At 42.7% G+C, this 17,295-nt stretch overlaps 1 long non-coding RNA gene across 1 annotated transcript in view; it reads right to left on the reverse strand.

Annotated features, from left to right (window-relative positions):
- Nucleotides 1-6,480: 6,480 nt before the first annotated feature.
- Nucleotides 6,481-17,295, reverse strand: part of LOC118155234 (uncharacterized) — a 44,158-nt gene continuing 33,343 nt past the window's right edge. Inside the window, exons 3-7 of the long non-coding RNA XR_004745423.3 lie at nt 16,940-17,163; nt 13,901-14,042; nt 12,653-12,846; nt 12,186-12,335; nt 6,481-6,697 (exon numbers count right to left, since the gene is read on the reverse strand). This is a non-coding gene — a long non-coding RNA (uncharacterized LOC118155234). The remainder of the gene's footprint in view (nt 6,698-12,185; nt 12,336-12,652; nt 12,847-13,900; nt 14,043-16,939; nt 17,164-17,295) is intronic.

Here is a 17,295-nt window from a genome sequence, read left to right on the forward strand (position 1 = left end):
TGGGACATGTGCAAATGTTAGTGGACTCTTAGCCAAAGAAGGCTTTGTGAAAAATATAGGACTTCAGGTGGGCACTGAGGGATGGCTGAGATCAGAACAGAAAGCTGGAAGGAGTCATAATTATAAACAGTGAATTCCTGGCTTCTGCCTTGGCTGTTACCCAGGATCTTATTTCTTAACATTAATCCGTGCAGTCTTTTTAAAGAAATTCTGAAAAAAAAAAAAATGACAGAACATTGTCCCCCACCGAAGTCATATTGTAGACCTTTAAAATAATGTTCCATAGGCACAGAATAATAATTTCCCTTGAAATAATCATGGATATATAAAGGAAATTTAACCATAGTTCAAGTGCTTATAACATAACATTAATATATAGAAATAAAGTTGTAAGAATTTTTCATTGCAACAATTTCTAAACAATGCTCTCTATTGAGTTAATACAATTTAGATTACAAAATTAGCAACAACAAAAAAATCAACAAAGCAAATTTAAAAAATTCTTTCATTATTCTCAGTGCTGGGAATGACTCGATGACACCTCTGAATATCAGGGAATGTACTGCAGAACATGACGGCTAACTATGAGGGACAGTTAGGAGTTTGGTCTTGTGGAAAAGAGCAGAAAGAAACACCTGCTCTGGGCTGGATGCATGGCTCATGCCTGCGATCCCAGCACTTTGAGAGGCAGCGGTGGGAGAATTGTCTGAGCCCAAGATTTCAAGATCAGCCTAGGCAACATTGCAAGACCCTGTTTCTATAAAAAAAAATTTTTTTTTAAAAGGAAAAAGAAAAGAAATAACTACTCTTACAGACACCATATAAAACAGAATACATACATTTTTCAGTTTACTCTCCATGCAAACCACGATTGTCTTTATTATTCTAAAACGGAGTTCTAGTCAAGTTGCTAGTGTAGGCAATGTGCCTGGGCATCTAAAAATAGCCAAGAGGGAAGCCTGGACTCCCACTCCCTACTTCAGGCATCATTCCCAACATGTGTCCTCGTCACGCCGTTCACTGCCACTCAAACGCGGCCCCACATTGATTCACTGCTCATATGAGAAGCCTGGGTGGGGGCAGGTGCCCTCCACAGCCTCCTCCACAGCCTCCTACTGCTCTTTTTTTTTTTTTTTTTTTTTTTTTTTTCCTGAGACAAAGTCTTGCTCTGTCTCCCAGACTGCGATCTCAGTTTCCTGCAACCTCTGCCTCCCCGGTTCTATCGATTCTCTTCCCTCAGCCTCCGAAGTAGCTGTGGTCCATGCCACCATACTCAGCTAACTTTTGTATTTCTTGTAGAGACATGGTCTCATTTTTTGCCCAGGCTGGTCTCAAATTCCTGGGCTCAAGCAATCAGCCTGCCTCGGCTTCCCAAGGTGCTAGGATCACAGGCGTCAGCAGCACCCGGCTAACATTTGAATGTCAGTTGGACCACATGGCTCACCAATGCAGAGCCCTCCACTGACTTATCATTGCACCCGCATTCACCCGGCTCACAAGACACCACCTGGGTGCTCTGGTTTGCTGTTCCCATGTCATTTTGCACTACCTCTCCCCACCCCTTGTTTTTGTTGGAGCTCAGAAAATGATACCCCGAAGTATGATGCTTTGGCAAGCCGAGAACTTTGAACTAAGGAGATTGGAAAGCCTCAGAAGTAACCTCTCTGACCTCCTACCCTTCTCTCTCTCACCCCTCTTTCCCCTCCAGAGTGGGTCCTAGAAACTGGAGCCCCGCTCTACCCCACGCCAGCCACAGAACTGGAAATTGGAATCTCTCTGATTGCGGGTCATAAGACCCTCATTCCAGAGAAGTCCCGCCCTCTACCCGGGAGGAAGGAATGCTGCTCAGAGAGGCCAAGAAGAATCTCAACAGACAGGCCTTGCTGGGTGTCCCCCTCCGTCTCTGACATCAGGTCATTCCCTTTTGTCTAGTCATATTTTTCTATATGGCTCTTCACTCTTCACTGAATCCAAGCACAAAAATGGACAGTCTTCCCTGGGTCTTTGGGGGTCTTCATTTCTGAAGTCTCCTGTGTCATGTAAAACTCTGATTAAATAAATCTGCTTTGCTTTTCTCTTGCTAACCTGTCTTTTGTCACAGGAGTGCTGGCTGTGCCCCTGATGATGGGTGAGGGAAAGGATCACACCTTCCGAGTCTCATATGAATATGCTCCTTCCCTCCCCCACCCTACTTTTTTTCTCTTAACACCCTGCTCTTTTTCTTCATGGGACATTTCACAGTTTTCCATGATATATTCAGATACAGCTTATGGCCAACTTTCACCACTCAATTGTAGCAATAGGAAGGTCAACGGACCCACCTACCACGTTCACCACGATAAACCCAGCACCAGCCACAAAACAAAGCACGCAGCACATGCTTAAAGAAACGTCTGTTGAGTGAGGTTAAAAGTCATTTAAATTTAAAAGCAAATTTTAAACAAAATATTTAATGTTTAATTATTAAGGAGTCTCAATGAGCTGTGAGAAACCCAGTGAAAGGACTTGCCTAAAATGTTATTATTGATTGGTTTATGCACAAGGTGTTAAGTGGCTGGCCATCGTGGCTACATGCAGATGAAGGCAGACAGATCACCTGAGTTCAGGAGTTCAAGATCCAAGACCAGCCAGGGCAACAAAGTGAGACCCTGCCTCTTAAAAAGGAAAAAAATAAATTACTTGTAAAAACCAAGTACTGCCGGGTGTGGTGGCACATGCCTGTAGTCCCAGCTGCTCGGGAGGCTGAAGTGGGAGGATCACTTGAGCCAGAAGTTCTGGGCTCTAGTGCGCTATGCCAATCGGGTGTGTCCACACTAAGTTTGGCATCAATAGGGTGACCTCCCGGGAGCAGGGGACCACCAGGTTGCCTAAGGAGGGGTGAACCAGCCCAGGCTGGAAACGGAGCAGGTCAAAACTCCCGTGCTGATCAGTAGTGGGATGGCACTTGTGAATAGCCACTGCACTCCAGCCTGGGCAACATAGCAAGACCCTGTCTCTAAAAAATAAATAAATAAATAACAACAACAACAACAACAAAAACAAGTGCCTATGACAGGTCTGATTTCTGTTCTCTAAAAGCTTTCATTTAGTTTCTTATGAGATTCTCTTTCTGTTTTTATTTATTTTTGTTTTGTTTTGTTTTGTTTTTTGACAGAGTCTCACTCTGTCATCCAGGCTGGAGGTCAGTGGCTTGATCTCGGCTCACCGCAACCTCTGCCACCCGGGTTCAAGCAATTCTGTGCTTCAGCTTCCCAAGTAGCTGGGATTACAGACGTGTGCACCATGTCCGGCTAATTTTTTGTATTTTTAGTGGAGACGGGGTTTCACCATATTGACCAGGCTTGTCTTAAACCCCTGACCTCAAGCGATCCACCTGCCCCAGCCTCCCAAATTGCTGGGATTATAGGCGTGAGACACTGTGCCTGGCCACGAGATTCCCTTTCAACACATGTATATAACTTGAGCACACAATCCTATCCAGAGGACGTTTTTCTTTCTTTCTTGGTGTCTTTCATGCTGCATGGGTGACAGGAGCAATTTCCTAATTGAAATAAAGATGTCAAGATAGATATGAAATTATATATTATTCCCTATTGCTCTGGTGATTGGTTGACCATTCCTATTTTGGAGAATAATTGGAATCACATCAAGAGAATCTTGGGGTAAAGAAGAAATTTTTGAGTTCCACGATGACAAAATTTACTGGAGGACATGGCCAGGGGTAAAAGAAAATCAAATCACAACCTAGGGAAAGCCAAAAAAGAAAGCCTAAGAGAAATAAAATATGTCCCATGTGTATCTCTTCTGTCCCATTCTCGTTCATGTTTTACAAGGATTATTTTAATAACTGGGAAAAATAAGAAGGAAATGTTTCAGTGTCCTCAGTGATTATGGGAGGTTAAACTACTCATAATCAACAGTGTGAATGGGCTGGGCAGGGTGGCTCACACCTGTGATCTCAGCACTTAGGGATGCAAGGCCAGAGGATCCCTTGAGTCCAGAAGCTCAAGACCAGCCTGGACAACATAGCAAGACCCCATCTCTGCAAAAAAAAAATAAAAATTGCTATTTAATTAGCCCAATGTGGTGGCACTTGTCTGTAATCCTGGCTACTTGGGAAACTGAGGTGGAAGGATCACTGGAGCCCAGGAGTTTGAGATTACATTGCACTATGATTGTGCCACTGTACTCCAGCCTAGGTGACAGAGTGAGACCCTGTCTCAATGAAAATAATAATAATGAAATGCAGGCCGGGTGCGGTGGCTCACGCCTATAATCCCAGCACTTTGGGAGGTCGAGGCAGGTGGATCACGAGATCAAAAGATCAAGACCATCCTGGTCAATAAGGTGAAACCACGTCTCTACTAAAAATACAAAAATTAGCTGGGCATGGTGGTGCACGCCTGTAGTCCCAGCTACTTGGGAGGCTGAGGCAGGAGAATTGCCTGAACCCAGAAGGCGGAGGTTGCAGTGAGCGGAGATCATGCCATTGCACTCCAGTCTGGGTAACAACAGCGAAACTCCATCTCAAAAAATAAATAAATAAATAAATAAATAAAATAATAATGAAATGCTAACAGAATAGAAATTGATCGAATGCCATGATGGAGAGATTCTGGGCAAAATCAACCCTTCAAGACTTGGGTTTCTGGAACACATTTTGCAAGACTGATCCCATTCAGAGATATTCATTTATTAATCTCTTTTTGCATCAATTCCTTTATTCATGGATTCATTCAACAACTATTCTGTTTTTTCCTAAATTCTATTTTTTGAGGAATATAACAAAATATATTTGTCTTTTCTAATGGAAATGACTTTCTTAAAATCTTGGACAGCATGGTTTCAAAAAAAAAAAACCTCAGCCTTACTGCCCTTTCTTTCAAGTAAATCTCCATTCACCCCAGCTGAGCCCTGTGTCTCTCCTTTAGGATTGTCTGTCAAAGGAGAACAGTTGTACCCAGGCCTTAGGAAGTAGAATATTTAACTCAATTATGTCTGTTTGACCAGAGATAAGAAATCTCTGGCTTCTTGCATTAAAAGATAAACCCTGCAGGCATTCAACTCCTGGGGCCCAAGGTGCTCGCAGGTGGAATTCACAGGCAACCTCCCATAATGGATCCAGAATGCTGGTTTTGTCTTAAGGATTCTGTTTGTCAACTCCCTCGGAGGAACTCATAATCTCTATTTACAGGAGCCTGTGCCCAGCATTTATTTGCAAGACTGCAGGACAAACAAAACATCACACAAGAAAGAAGGGGGGTTAAGAAAAAGAAAGCTCCTCATATTATCTCTCAAGGTTCACCCCATTTTGACAAAAGGTTGCATCCTCCTACCTGTCTCTTATAGTCAGAGGCAAACACAAGCTCTGTTCTAACACAGGGATTGGGTTTAGATAGCAGATCTAATCTGAGCTGTGTCTGCCTTCAGGGCAGCTTAGAAAAAATACCTGGTGAGTTGTTAAATTTTTGACATTTTTACTACTAACTCTGCTATTGACTAAACAAGGGGTAATTACTGTAGCTACTTCCAGTATAAATTGTTAAAATCATCCAATCAGCCAGTTGCAGCTATCATGGTGAGGGGTGGAGCTGTGAGCTTTAAATTAATACATGCCCTTCTGAAAATTAAAAGTCACCTCAGAGAAAATAGCGAAGATTAACAAGTCATAACCTTTCCTCCAAGGGAATGAACTCAAAATAGAGTAAATAATCCAATGCTTTGTGCCAAGTCACACAGAACCCAAATCTTTGTTCTAGAAGAGAACATATAAATTATTGTTTTCAAGTGCTCATTTTATAAACAAATACGCTGATGATCAGAGAGAAAAAAATAAGCTGGACATGGTAGCTCATGCCTTTCACCCCAGCACTTTGGGAGGCAGAGGTGGGGAGGATCCCTTAATCTCAGGAGTTTAAGACAGCCTGGGCAACACAGTGAGACCCCTAATCTACAAAAATATATTTGTATATTAGCCAGGCATGGTGGCACTCACCTGTAGTCCCAGCTACTTGGGAGGCTGAGATGGAAGAATGGCTTGGGCCCAGGAGTTCGAGGCTGCAGTGAGCAGTGAGCTATACCAGCGTGGGTAACCGAGTGAGACAGGAAGGAAGGGAGAAAGGGAGGCAGGGAGGGAGGGAGGAAGGAGGCAAGAAAGAGGAAGAGAAAAGAAAGAAAGAAAGAAATGCAACATGCCATACACAGTAGGTAAGCGGGTTTCCTGGCTCCTTCCTAGGGGCTGTAAGTGATCATGACCTTAACTCAAGATCAGAGTGTGAGTCCAGTACATTTCACAGTCTAGAGAACATCACACGCAATATCTGAAATCAGGACTGTCCCAGAAATCCTAGGTCACCAAAATTAGACCATACTCTGCTGTTTGGTAACTGGGAGATGAGCGTGAAGCAGAAATCACCTTGAGGAATCTCATTCTCTCCCTGGCCAGGCACGATGGCACCCTGTGCCGGGTTTCTCATCCTGCACCACACCTGACTCTCGTTCTAGCGCCTCAGCTACGCCGCCATCCAGAATCTCACCTTCGTTCAGAGCCCATGAGCCTTCTTGGAGTTTCTCCTGTGGCCATAGTTTTCATCCCAAACCTTTCCAGACGAAGCAGTTAGCCGTTTTCTAACTGCAGGATTACAAAGCTACTTTCAGTGTTTCTGTGAATGTCTGTCTTATTATTGAACCCATTTCCCTAAGAACAAGGATTTAAAAATGTTATTAGCAGGGAAGACACTGCTGCACATCTGTGTCTATAAACTCTACTTAGCACATCGGATGCTTGACTCAGAGAAGACAGTGTTTCCATCATTATAACTCTAGTGCTTCATAGCACTTTCACCTGATTCCCACAGAGCATTCATAGAAAGGTCTACACATTTCGTTAGCTCACAGGCTATCTATATACCTCTGTATCTTCTGTGAAAGGCATCTCATTTGTATATTTTGCATTTTTATTTCCGGATGTGGCAATAGGTCATATCTACATACAAAAACTGGATAAGAATTGGATGTTCACTTTCGGCATATCTAGTCTGAAATAAACTACTTAACTTTACACGGAAGAGGAGGGGGGAGAAGGTTGCAGCATTTTGGACCGGTGAACACACCATATTACCAGGTGGTCTTGAATGTGTGCTCCCTTGTGTTTCTCAGGTTGACATGTTTTTGTTTAAATGATGGAATGTATCAATTACACGCTTATGTCATCAATTCCTCGGAGGACCAGTACAGATTTCTGTAACTATTGGAGGAGAGTGCAAGGGACTTAAATAACGCACTGGTGCTGCCTCTCCCCCAAGAGTGCCCCAAGGAACACTGGCAAAGAGAGGGGCCCTTAGTCAAATAACTTGGGAAATAACTAGATTAAATAAAATAAATAGATTCCGTAACTATTCCAAGAGCCTTATTATATTAAGGTCATTATGAGGCACCACGAAGTAGCTCCACGTACACCACTTCTCCAACTTTGTTGCTCATGGGTTTGTTTGTTAAGGGATATCCTGGGACTGCTGCTCTTCAGACTGAAAGTCATAGTGACGATGATGATAACCACATCTGAGCTCTTACTCTAACCAGGCGTGTACGGAACACTTCACATTGTATCTCATCTAACCTCTCCAACCCTCAGCCATAGGTCCTACTAGATCCCCATTTTACAGAAGAGCAAACAGAGGCTCGGGGTAGCTAAATAGCAAGTCTAAAGTCACACAGCCAGCAAGTTGCAGAATCACAATTCAAGTCGTTTTGACTCCGGAATTTCATACTTTTGACTCTTGACCACCCTATTATGCTATTGTATATAGTATATATATCCTCACTAATCAAATCAGAAAAATAACCCGTGCCTTTGCCAAGTCCGCCTGAGCTTGAATGCAAACAATTGCTTTGAGAGAGAAAGAGAGGGGAAAAGAGGGCAAAGGAGAGATGAAGGTGAGAAGGAAGCATCGTTTGGCTTAGATTGGAACGAAGCGGTTAAGGCCGCCATTACTGTTATTCCGAGGGGGTGGAAGCCTGCAGGAAACAATTCCCCATTGACAGGATGGGAAAAAGAATAGGTCTCTGTTTTTGACAGGTACCTACTAAATTAGTCTATTTTCCAAGAAGGTGCAAAAGGAAAGTAAGAAGGTTGTTTATTTTGTGCAAATATTTCACATTGCCAAGGTGACCAGAGAGACTTCCCAGCCACAAAACCAGTACAAACCACAAGATACCGAGGGAAACAAATGTAGCCCAAAAGGTAGATTTCAAAGCGAAACTAAAATGCTTCAAAAGTACACTAGAAAGGGGGCAGGCTATAGCGCAGATAAAAAAGAATGTCATTTTTTAAAAAAAGTTTTTAACTTCAAATGAAGCCAAAGTTTCTTTTATAATCTGTCTTAGCTATAGGGTCAATCCCTCGACTACAAACCCAGGGATGAAATTGTCGACAAAATAGAGGGGGAAAGAACTGCCTAGTACAATTTAATTGAGTTTCCTGGATAGACAACCCGAAACCAACCAACGTTTCCATTCTCTGTGAAGCAATCTAAATCTCGCGTGCCCAGTGGAAAAAAATTAAAAGGCGAGTAAGTTTTCTTCTGCTGCATTTTGATACCACTGCAGTTGCTTTATTTTTTATTTTATTATTTTATTTTTATTGTTATTATTATTTTTTTTTTTTTTGAGACGGAGTTTCGCTCTTGTTACCCAGGCTGGAGTGCAATGGTGTGATCTCGGCTCACCGCAACCTCCGCCTCCTGGGTTCAGGCAATTCTCCTGCCTCAGCCTCCTGAGTAGCTGGGATTACAGGCACGCGCCACCATGCCCAGTTAATTTTTTGTGTTTTTGGTAGAGACGGGGTTTCACCATGTTGACCAGGTTGGTCTCGATCTCTTGACCTCGTGATCCACCCGCCTCGGCCTCCCAAAGTGCTGGGATTACAGGCTTGAGCCACCGCGCCCGGCCCTGCAGTTGCTTTAAAGCTTCGGACGTCTCTTCAGGAAGCCAGGAGCGTTCAGAAACTTAAAAAGAGAGAGTGCTTCCCTGTCCCTCTTTTTCTTTTCTTTTTTTCACCTATTTAAATTAATTCTATCGCTCACTCAAAGTTCAGGATTGCTGGCCGAGAAAGTAAATTGAGTTTGCCGGTTCTTTAAAGGACTGTGAGAGACAAGGAAAGAGGTAGCCACCGAAGGCTGAAGCCCCAAGGATCCTGGGGAGGCACCGCGGCCCCTCCCACCTCCCACTTTGCTACTGTCTGATGGAGTGCAGGTGCCTCCTCTCCTCCTGCCTGCTGCAGGCTCCTGAAGGTCTAACCAGGCCAAGGGTCATCTGTGATCTGAGCAGATGTACCTACAAGGGATTTTTCTGCCTACTGATTTGGTAGTAAAAGCCCATTTTATTTTCCATCACTGCCTTGGAGCCAGCGTTTTAGAGAAACCAGAGAAAAACCGAAGTTTGTAACCGTTCGCATTCACAAAAACCAAGGAAAGCCAACTCCAGAGTGACAGTGTCCCAGGCTCTCAGCTGGCTGTACCTGGTGAATCACAGCTTGGAGCTGGCTGAATCAGACAGTCTCGTGGTGGACTGGGGAGGCTGGGGGAGTGGGTGCCAGGGAGTCCAGAAAACCTTGCATTTTCTACCGGATATCATATTTATTACAGGGCCAATTTGGTGAAGCCTGAGCTATCTGAGTTCAAATCAGAAATTAAACCTATTGGCCGGGCGTGGTGGCTCAAGCCTGTAATCCCAGCACTCTGGGAGGCCGAGGCGGGTGGATCACGAGGTCAAGAGATCGAGACCATCCTGGTCAACATGATGAAACCCCACCTCTACTAAAAATACAAAAAATTAGCTGGGCATGGTGGCGCGTGTCTGTAATCCCAGCTACTCGGGAGGCTGAGGCAGGAGAATTGCCTGAACCCAGGAGGCGGAGGTTGCGGTGAGCCGAGATCGCGCCATTGCACTCCAGCCTGGGTAACAAGAGCGAAACTCCATCTCAAAAAAAAAAAAAAAGAAAGAAAGAAATTAAACCTATTTTTAAAGAGGCCCAAGCCTCCAAGTCTTTAAACCTTTGCCTCTAAGTATAGGCTTCCAAAAATTCACCTAAGCTATGACAGCATCAAGAAGGCAGTATCTTTTTCTGGACCTATGTCCCCAAGCGTTTGCTGGGACAGAATTAAAAAGAGAAGTTAGATAAAACCAGCTTAGGGGTTTTTGCAGCTGGTGAACACCCTCTCAGGCGTCCTGCTAATATTCATTGCTACTCAGGAAGGCACTATGCTGGGCACTAAGCGTGAAGTAAAACCCCACAAACCCTGCAGTCCCTGGAGCTTACAATCTAGTCAAGAATTTGGAGAGGGGCCTAATGGGAAGAAAGGACTCTCCATGGAAACATGAAACCTGGATGCAGAAACTCACAAAAAGATTAGGTCATGAATACTGGGGTTTCGGAATGATATGGATGGTTTTTGAAGGTTACAGGTTTTTCCATTCAAGTGTTCGAGTACAAAGTAAGCCCAGAGCTGAAAACCTAAGAAGATCATAATCTGTCAAAAAAAAAATGTGTCTCTTCTTTTTCTTTTCGGTGTTTCAAACACCCGATCAAAGGGAAGAAAAGAAGAACGTGAGAAATCATCACGAAGACTCTAGAAACTGACTCAAAAACCCTGGGTTGCTTTCCTGAAACAGCCCAATTTCATAATCATTTTTATAAAAACTCACTTCATTCCACATCTGAATCCATAAAGTGATCGCAAATTACCCTTGGCACCACGTCCCTCACGGGGATGTTGACAGAATTAATGAGATAGTGTCTATACAATGCTTTGAGCTCATTGGAAGGTGTCACAGAAGCTAAGTGAGAAATACTATTATCACTGAAGCTCATCTAATCCAGTGAGCTTCAGTGGAGCCGTTAAGTACCTCCCTTCTCTGTTCAAATCTTTTTCTCCCTAACTTTTAAAGGTTGGCATGACTGATTCATCTAACATTACTGAAAGCAACCAGCAAAATGGAAAAGAAAAGCTTAATGCAAATCCTTCTGTGTTTCTGCACACAAGTTGATGCTGAGCAAAGTGTACGACCTACTTCCTGCCCTCCCTGCTGCTCAGGGCCCTATCTGGTTATGTGGCTGTAACTTATCCTCACTCACACAGAAATTATTCATTTTCCACTCTGAGTCAGAACCTTTTGGTCTCCACATGTACTGACAAAAATATATCGACTCAAGCCATTTTACCTTTGGGATGTTTTCCCTGTGAGCACACGTTTTATCTCTTTTGCTCTGTGTCCCTTCAGAAATGAAGCACTTCATTTGCATCTAATTGATCTGTACGTATTTGAATATTGATTGCTCCATTAGGGATGTGGATATTTTAAGAGTTATACTGGATTACCAATTAATTATAAGATCCTTGGAAGCAGGATTGACTTAGGACTTTCCCTTGATCTTGATTTTTTTTCTGCTTTTTTTTTTCTGAGACAGGGTCTTGCTCTGTCACCCAGGCTGGAGTGCATTGGTGCAATCACAGCTCACTGAAGCCTTGATCTCACAGTCTCAGGTGATTCTCCGACCTCAGCCTCCTAAGTAGCTGAGATTACAGGCGTGCACCACCACACTGAGCAAATTTTTTTTAGAGACAGGGTTTTACTATGTTTCCCAGGCTGGTTTCAAACTCCTGGATTCAAGTGATCCTCCTGCCTTGGCCTCCCAAAGTGCTGAGATTACAAGTGTGAGCCAGTGTGCCCTGGTTTTTGGTTTATCATTTGTATCTGTCTATTTTATTGTATTCTTCTTAAAAGATCTCTTTCTTTTTGGAGATTTAGGTCTAGGATGAAGAGACTAACCAGTGATGCTTTTTGGAAATATGTGAGCACCTGGTGTCAACCCTAGGGTTACAGTGGGCACCAGGGAGGACACCAGGTTTGTCCTTTATGTCACCTCTCTCTGTGACATAAAGTAAAAACTTCACACATTTTACACAGGAGGTGAATGCTGCTCCAGGATGGTTTTACATGTTGAGGATGTGGAAAATACCCACATCCTATAACAATTACTGACCAAATGAACTCTTCGACTGAGTTAGTCGTTCAACAGAAAAACAGCAAAAAGTCCAGCAGAATAGAATATGCTTAAATATTCAGTAAAACACTTCAAAGAAATAACCGTACCATCCTTCAAGGCGGGACACCGCCATTCATACCTTCAGTGCATCGTGGGCTGCTCCTCTCCCTGGAAATGGCCATGACCTGCATTCAATCATGCATGATGTCTATACCTCATACTAGAGATAAGAGTTCAACCAGACCTAGAGTCATACGAGCTCCACATCGTAAATAACCCCACTGCTGACCTGCAACAAAAATAAAAATCATGCAATACTCCTGACCACGTGGCCCTCCTCAGGGTGCTTTCCAATTTTTATTACTCCTCCCCCTGCCCTTACTTTCAGCCTAAACTCTTTCAAGCTCAGACTGGTAGATTCTCAATTTACTCATTATTTCCTAGCTCCAGAAAACATGCCCTCATTCACTCCTTTTATTTATTCCCTTTGCAAAGGCTAGCTCAAATATTCTAAGCAGCCTTCTCTGATCACTCCACAGGGACTGCTTCTGTCTTCTAGAGAATCCCCGGGAGTCATCCATCACTTGGCACTTAGCACAGACTTACCCTCTTACTAGGTATGCTGTTTATTCACTCGGTCCCTGTATACTGAGATGCATAGCAGGTGGCAGGCCTTGTGAGGTGCTGGCAACATGGACACATCAACATAGACTTGGTCTTTGAGTCTGTAGATGATGTAGCTCTTCAGTCTGCAAACTCGTCGGGGCCAGAAGTGTCTCTGCTTCTTTTTGTTCCCCTTACTCAGGTAAGAAAGCACACTGGTCAATAACAGGTGACTCACATAGGCAATCGGAAAATCCCAAGAAGGCTTTCCCAAGTGCTACTTCATGAAAACGCCTCATTTTTACTCTAAAATAATCACGTGTCATGATTTTGTTCTCTGGGTGAGACTAATACAGGTCGATTGCTTTAGGGGTTTTCTAACTGCTGTTTGCCTGCTCTCTAATTTAGGAATTTTGTAGGGGATTGGAGGGGTGTGGGAAGGTGGGGAGCTGATGATACATTTACATAACAAAATATATTTATAGTAAGAAATTCCAGTCATTCAAAATATGTTTATAGTAAGAGATTCCAGTCATTCAAAGTTCAATAGAAACCAAAACAAATTTGCAAGAATGAGGGGCAGTTGCTCACCTTCCTCTTAACTCCAGCCAGTGACTGGGTCATTCGGAATGTCTTTAGACTCCATCCTTTTTTTCCACCACAGAGTCCATTAGCTAAGCAAGTTATCCCCCTCTAACCCAAGCCCTTAGGGAGCACTAAAGAGGGAAGCTGGTCATTGCCCCTAAGACGACAGAGCAAAGGGCATATGTTTTCCTGAGGAGCCAGGATGGCTCTGCAGCTGGGTAATTCATCCCAGGAACTCTGGTATTTATCTTCTCCACAGTCCCAGACAAAGGTCCAGGCATGGCAAAGTGACCCACCCCGAATGCCTCTGTCCCGGAGACCCTCCTTTCCCTATTCTCTCCCACTCCCAAACCCTTCCTGTACCCTCCTGCCACACCCCACACACCCAGGAGAACCAAACAGCGGACCCATGCCCATAGTTTCCAAACAGATTTATTCCTGCCAAAGCAGATTTGCATCAGATAGTCTCATCAAGATAAACAGAATAAGAAAACAGGCGTAGAAAGGATGCCGGGGTGACAGCCCAGGGGCTAGGAAGAAGGAAATGGAGAAGATGCTGAGGATAATTTTAATTGTGACTTCACAGCATAAAAATCTTACAGAGAGTCAATATTTGTTCATCGGGTTCTATTCAGAGCAAAAAAAAAAATGAAATAAATAAAATACCTGGTTTCTGTTCCCATTGCGTTTATTGATGAGAGTCAGTTTATCTGTACTCAGCTTCTCGATAGGAAGTCTAGTACAACATTGATTATTCTGTGGCAACACATCCTGCTGATGCTTGATTCTACTACTGTACTGTCTTCATCTACAGGGAAAAGGAAGAAAGAAGACAAAGAAAAAAATAGCATTTAGGAAGCAGATTTTTTTTCTTCCGTTTTGTTGTTGTTGTTGTGTTTTGTTTTGTTGTGTTACATTGCGCTGTGTTTGAGTCAGGGTCTCACTCTGTTACTCAGGTTTTGGTGCCATTATAGCTTACTGCAGCCTCCACCTCCTGGGCTCAGCTGATCCTCCCACCTCAGCTTTCCAAGTAGCTGGGACCACAGGCATTCACCACCATCCACACCTGGCTAATTTATTTTTATTTTTTTGTAGAGATAAGGTCTCGTTATATTGCCCAGATTGGTCTCGAACTGCTGGCCTCAAGCAGTCCTCCTGCCTCAGCTTCCTGAAGTGGCGGGATTGCAAGCATGAGTCATATTTCCTGGCCAATTATTTTCAAGTTGGGTTTTTGCAGGCAGTTTTATTGAAAAGCTCACATAGGGAGGATAGCAATTAGAAAGACTTGGGTAGAGTCAGAAGGACCCAAGTTTCTACCCAGCTCTGCAATTTACTAGCCATATGACCATGGAAACTACTTCTGTATTCTAAACCTTAATCTAAAACTTTTACTGTGATTAAATATTTGTGATAAATATCATTAAACAGTGTATGTACAATAGTGTGATGCATATAAAGGACACATACAACCCCTAAATTCAAAGCTTACATGGACTTCCTTGAGATTGACAGTTGAATAGAATCTGCCCTAGGTTTACCACGAGAAGCCCTAAAGGAAGTGAGCTGTATCAGAATAATTCCTTAGAACTTCACAGTTCCATCAAAAACTTGATTTTTAATCCTCTTTCTCATTGTGCTCTGTCTGCCCAGCAAAGACAAAGGAAGGATCCATGCCTTTATTTCATGCCTAGGGAGGGTCTAGACCTTCAGAAGAGTTGAGGTGCTTTAGGTCTAACTATTCACAAATGATGGACTTGTTTTCCCATACCGCTTCTGAATAGGGCTGCCATGTAAAAGAAATAAACTTATGTATGGAGTTTCTTGAGGTTTCTTAATGAAGAAATAATTAAACGGATGGATTGCTTATTTTCAACACCACGATAAATTAGATATGGAGGACTGACGCATATGTCAACTTTGTTTCTTTTAATTGACAAAGTCATTTGTTATTTATCAAATATAAAGGTCGCAAAAGAAATGTGTTAATTTGTAGCCAGTATCTGGAACATAGAGAATTAATTAGAATACAGTATCAACCAACTGCCCGCATTAAAAGACAGAGCTCATCCGTCACTTTCTCCACTATCCCTAGTTCCAGCTTTAATTAGTAAAACAGCAATGATTATTTAGTTCTTCCGTTTCCCTTTCTGACATTGTGACGTTGTTACTTTTCTTCTATGTTATTTCATGCTGGCAAGAGAGGTGTAATACATAATTAAGACATTATTTTATGTCAATTTTTGTTTTAAAAATGCATCAAAGTGAATTGTCTTACATTGTTTCAAAGTATTTAAAGGAGCTGTGGGTGTGACCCGTAGTTACATGGCTTTTTTACCTCTCATATAAGCGTGCTCTAAAAGATCATTCTAATCCTAAAAAAGAAAATCTTCGGCATGGTCTATAGCAGTGCTATCCAATGGAAATATAATGTGAGCCTTATATGCAATTTTAAATTTTCTAATAGCCACGTGAATAAAGCAAACTAGTAAAATTGATGTCAGTCATATACTTTATTTAAGCCAATATATCTAAAATATTATTTCAATGTGTGGCACATAAAAGATTATCAAGATATTTTCCATTCTTTTCCATACTAGTCTTCACACTGAATGTGTACATTACACTTGCAGCACATGTAAATCCAGAAGCTAAATTTCCAATGGTTAACATAAAATATAGCCCTGCCAAAACAAAAAGGGGGTGTTTATCACAAAAATATTTTATACTGCCTTAGGCTTGAAATCTAAATGTAAATTCATTAAAATAAAATGCAATGGAAAGGTCAGTTTCTAAGTCACACTCATCACTTATGCCACATGTCCTCAAATGCTGGTACCATGTCGGACAGCACAAGCCTGGAAGCTGAAGCCATTCCAGCCGGTGAAGCACAGCACGATACTGTCGGTCTTGTCTTAGAAATGTTTACGAGCTGAGCGTGGTGGATCGTGCCTGTAATCCCAGCACTTTGGGAGGCAAAGTCAGGCAGATCACGTGAGGTCGGGAGTTTGGGCCCAGCCTGACCAACATGAAGAAACCCCGTCTCTACTAAAAATGCAAAATTAGCCGGACGTGGTGGTGCATGCCTGTAATCCCAACTATTCAGGAAGCTGAGGCAGGAGAATCGCTTGAACCTAGGAGGCAGAGGTTGCAGTGAGCTGAGATCGTGCCCTTGCACATTGCATTCCAGCCTGGGCAACAGGAGCAAGACCCCATCTCAAAAACAATGTGTTTACGAAGTACATTCCCAAGAAGATGAGAATGTTTGTTAGGTACCTGGCCCACATCAATTCTAACTGCAGAGTGCAAACTCTCTGGCGGTAGGCACTTACCTGTATTGTTCACTATTAGCATCTTCAGTGTTAGAATGTTCCTGGCACACCATAAGCATGTAATGAATCTTTATAAATATGAAAATTTATTGAATTTCCTGTAATTATTTAGCACCTTTATGAGTTAAAAGGACTCGGATAAGCTAAGTACCTTACCCAGGACAACACAGCTAATAGTGACAGAGTCGTGATTCAATCTCAGAACTGTGTGACTCCAAAATCAGTGCTCTCTTTATGCCACACTACAATGAAATGTCAACAAGAATTTTGTCTTACTTTGGAATTAATCATATAATTTATTGATGGTAGATGAGCCACTCTGCATATATATATTTATGCTTGTATTAAAATTAGTATTCATTCTCCAAATACATACCGACTTATGCAGAGAGCATGAGAGAGTCAGTTGGAATGCGTGTTGGGTGGAGCAAGAGTCAGTCTTACTCTGAACGTCAGTTGAAGGCAGGATGTGTAACAGATAGTCGAAATACAGCAGGTTTTGCTCAATCTCAGAGGAATCTGTTCCAGTACATGTTTTTGGAATTTGTTCACAATGCTGACAGATGTTCCTTTGCCAGTCAAAAATCAGCTCTTTCTGTCCTGAATAAGCAGAAGGAAAACAGGACACCAACCACTCTCTTACTTTCTACTTCCCTTTATCTCAGCACTCCACTCTAGCCTCGATCTCTGGCTTAAATCCCTTTACCTTTGCATTTATACCTATTCATCTCT

Source organism: Callithrix jacchus, chromosome 7, assembly GCF_049354715.1.
Source record: "Callithrix jacchus isolate 240 chromosome 7, calJac240_pri, whole genome shotgun sequence".
Classification (NCBI taxonomy): Eukaryota; Metazoa; Chordata; class Mammalia; order Primates; family Cebidae; genus Callithrix; species Callithrix jacchus.